A 4,598-nucleotide genomic window follows, 5' to 3' on the forward strand; every position below is an offset into this window, starting at 1 on the left:
GGGAAAGAGGGCGCCGCCCCAGCCCAACCAGGAGAGCAGCCCCCCCGCCGCGCCGGGAGAACCCAACGCAGGGCCCCACCGGAGAAGGACGCCCACAGCCCCAGACGAGCACCCCACCACCACCCAGGAGTTCCGGGCATCCCCCCGCCCCAACCCCAGGTACGAGCCAGGACCCCCCAAGGGAGACCCGCTCCGCACTCCAGGCAGCCATCCGCCCGGCCCATGGTTGGTCCAGGGAGGAGCGAGGCAGGGGCCCGCCGCCCCCGCCCAGGAGGGGGGAACCCCGGGGAAAAAAGAGGGCCCACAAGGGGTGTTGTAAATATGGCCCGACCAGGCTCGGCCACAGTTGGAAATTTGGCGGGGCCCAGCACTCAGGAGCAGGGACCAGAACCCACCCCCCAGGGACACGAACACCCCCGGCTCAGATGTAATGTGAACCCCCCCACCGCGCGGAGAGAGCACCGCCGGGCCCAGGAAGCCGGCACCCCGGGGACACAGCCGCCGTTGCAAAGGGGCCCGTACCCCCCACCAGGGAAGAGGCAGGGGACAGATGGTCTTAGGTCCCACCTTCCTTGCAAAATGTGTATGCGTGTATGTGTGTTTGAGAGAGTGTGTGTGTGCATGTGTGTGTGTTTATGTTGGGATGTATATATTGAGGGGGGAGGGGTGTATGTACTAAGGGGGGTGCAGTTAAAATTGGCAGGTAGGGCACTAAGGGGACATCTCCTGATTACTCACAGTGACGTCCCCTCACCCTCCCCACCAAGGGGCCCTAAATGTCTAAGGTGCGGTTAAAATTGGCGGGTAGGGTGCTAGGAGGACATCTGCTGCTTGCTGGCAGTGATGTCCAAGCACCCCCCCTACCAAGGGCCCTACATGTTTAAGGTGCAAATAAAACCGAAAGAGGGGGGGCCCACTCCATACGGCAACCATAGGAGGGGGGCCACTGCCTAGTAAACCCCCCCCCCCAAGGCTCATCGCAGGCTAAGCCCCCCACCCCCTCACCCTATTATGAGGTTATATGAGGAAGGGGGCAAGTTGGGGACAGCTGATAGACTGTCCCCCGGTGGTCAAACAGCTGTCCCCCGCCCCCCCCCCAACAAGGGGGCCAGGCCCACCCAGCCCAGGGGCCCCACCCCCGGAGGCGCCGACACCCCAGGCCCAGCACCACCCCCCCCCACACAGAGAGAGAGGAGCCAGAAAGTGTTGGCCCCCCCCGGAGCAAGCCCAGGCCCCCACCCCCAAACGCCGGCCCTAGAAGAGCTCTGGTCAGGTCTCGACGGGACCGAGGCAGCCAACCGGCCGGGGAAACCGCCGATGGCCTCAGTGGAGACCCCGACCCGTCAACCCCCCCTGCCCCGTACCAATAGTGCCCCCCCCCCTCCCCCAGAATGCCCCCCCACAGGACAGGGCCGACAAGACCCCCCCCCCCCACCCCCAGACCCCGCAGCCGAAGCGGATGACACCCAGAGCGACCGGGGGCCCCAAGAGGGTTGTCCCGTCCCGCCCCAGAGCCAGGGAAGGGCTGATCCCAGCCCCAGTCCTTTTTTTTAAAATCTTTTCTGGCCCGCGATCTACACTCATGTCATTGAAGATCGACAGGTAGATCGCGATCGACGTAATGAGCACCTTTGAATAATATATACATGCATAATATATATAATGATGTCAAAACGGGTTGTGGCTCCGGGAGCTTTCTTTTTTATTAGGGGCGGTCCCAAATGGCTCTTTGAGTAAAAAAGGTTGCCGACCCCTGGCATAGACAGACTAGACCAGACGTAGTCACCATAAGGGGTAACGGACTGGCGTTGAATACTGGAGCTGTGTCTCCTTTTGAGCAGCAGGGTTGATGAGTTGGATTGGTCACAGCTGGTGGAGTCAGGAGCAGAGCAGAGAGGGCGGGGGAGGAGAACTGACAGAGGCACCATGACACAAATTATGATAAAAATCGAATTGTTGCCAAAATAAATCGTTACAGCCTTACTGTCTGGAAATCATGTTTGGTTTTTAATCCCCTTAATCCCTTTCGTGGTCATAGGAAGACTGGAGCCTGTCCCAGCCACTGTTGAGTACACCCTGGATGGTTCATTGATGAAATCCACAGTCAATCCATCCATCTTCAGTACCCACTGAATCCATGTCGGGGTCGCACGACTGCGTAACCCAACCCAGCAACTATTTGTGCTGTGTACACCCTGAACAGGGAGCTAGACTATTTCAGGGCCATGCATTCATACACACAATCACACATGCACAATTGGGGACGATTTAGAATCATCAATCTATGAAGCATGTTTTGGGACTGTGAGAGGAACTGGAGTGCCTGGAGAAAACCCACACATGAATGAGGAGAACGTACAAATTCCAAGTCAGGATTTGAACCAGGACCTTCTTGCTGCGAGTTTGCACTTAATGAAGTAAAAGTTTTACTCAGAAAAAGATGAACCAAAAAGTCAAAAGTGGTGTGTTCACAGGTTTACATCCATCATGTAATGATTCTGTTGAATGTTTTAGCATGTGCATTGTTATTTGATGATCCATCTTCAGTTCTTTTCATGGGAGCTTTTCTTAGTTTCCATGACCTGCAGACAGTAAATCTAGCAGACTGGGGTTAGTCTTTTATATTGTGGTTGTGTTGTGGATTCAAAGTTGGATTAGTTTTTATTGGAGGACTGTGGCTGACTTCCAGTGTGCCATATTTTCTAAAGTACACAAACACACTTGTTTATTGGAACAACCTCCGATAGATTAACGGACAAAAACGCAAACAAAAGCTTTAAAAAGAAAACTGGCTGTTAAACACACTTGTGGACAACAACAACAAACACGCCTACACACACACACACACACAGAATATCTCTTTATTTGGGAAATTTTTGTGATTTCAGAAACGACACTGTGAAGTTACTTTTCCAGAAAACATTTAACACCACTAAGACTTGTTTGTTGCTGATGTTGGGAAGTGTAGGAGGCACTTTAGGGCATTCCTGTCAGTGTAAGCTCTTCATATTTTAACTAACAGTCATTAACGCCGGAGCTCTTTGAACTACTGACAGTCTTCAAATATTTACGCAACTAAAGTAGACAGATTCTGACATGGAAAAAGCTGATGTACAATATTTTATGTTAGTAAAGTTGCATAATGGCACAAAGCTGCCTCACTCTGCATCACAATCAGCTGATTAATTAGGATTGCGTAAATATTTCCCCACCGTAAAGTGTTGCATATCAGTACAAGGCTGATTTTCTCTGATTCAGAATCCACTGGAATAAACGGTTTCCCTTTAGATGTTTTACCGTTTCATCCACATAAGGTCATGAGAAGATTCTGAAATGACGTCAAATTTTACATCAGCTGTAAAATAAATTAGGGGTTTCAATTAAGGATGTCCCAATCAAGTTTTTTTGGACCCGATCCGATTCCTCGACATTGGATTTTGAGTATCTGCCAATACCGAGTCCCTATCCCACACTTTTAAGAAAATGAACAAATTTAATAAACAGATTCTGATACGTTCACCCTCCTGCTGCTCAGCCGTACTCCCTCTGGAGGTCGCTCTTCTTCTCTGTCTGTTGCTTCTCCCCACAGCTGGTTCTCATTTTACTTTGATTTGGTTCCTTTTTAAGGTCTCTGTCCCTGCATATGTTTGTCGCAGCGTCTTGTTTGGATGTTCTCTGTTTGGTTTAACGCTTTGGCATTAAATAGCCTTCAGAGTTCATTAGTCTCCTGGTTCTTCCTGCATCTGGGTTAACCCCCTTGGTTTCTCGTAACATTACGCTGCGACCATGTCCAACCCAGCAGGAGATTCGTCTCGACGAAACTTACCCGGATCCTCCGCCGGTGATGGTTCCGTTACCGGTACGGAACGGGCAGACCTGGCTCAGGAGATGCGAGGATTCATGTCAGGTATGCAGCAGCTCCACGAACGCCTCTCCCACCTGTAACGTGCGCCCTCGTCTTCTTCTCGGCAGACCAGACTGGGCCACCCTGAACCGTTTGATGGGACTGCTGCAGACTGCCGGGCGTTTCTTACTTCCTGCCGGTTGCAGTTTGACTTTAATCCTGACGATTTCCCCTCCGAGCAGAGCAAGGTGGCGTTTGCTCTGAGCTACCTAACCGGAAGAGCCAAACGATGGGGACTGGCGGAGTGGGAGCGCGGATCGGAGCTATGTCGCTCCTTTCGGGTCTTCTCCGCTCGGCTTCTCACGGTATTCGATCCCACCACGCCTCATCGTGCTGCTGCGTCTGAGCTTCTTCGCCTTCAGCAGGGATCCCGCTGTGTCTCGGACTACGCGGTGGAGTTCCGGACCTTGGCTGCCAGCACCCGCTGGCCAGATGAAGCACTGCTCGACGTCTTCCTGCGGGGCCTGTCTGACGCTCTCAAGGACGAGCTGGCAGCGAGAGAACTTCCAGACGACCTCGAGGAGCTTATCGACCTGGCGGTTCGTATCGACCGGAGGATGAGGGAACGGGGTAACGAGCAACGCAGCCCTCCTGGTTACCGCCCACCGCGCCCCGCGGAGGTTCCTCCGCCTCATTCAAACTCCTCCCCGGAGCCCATGCAGCTTGGAGCGGGCCGTCTCTCTCCAGCTGAACG

Source organism: Oryzias latipes, chromosome 12, assembly GCF_053564925.1.
Source record: "Oryzias latipes strain Hd-rR chromosome 12, Olatipes_Hd-rR_3.1".
NCBI lineage: Eukaryota > Metazoa > Chordata > Actinopteri > Beloniformes > Adrianichthyidae > Oryzias > Oryzias latipes.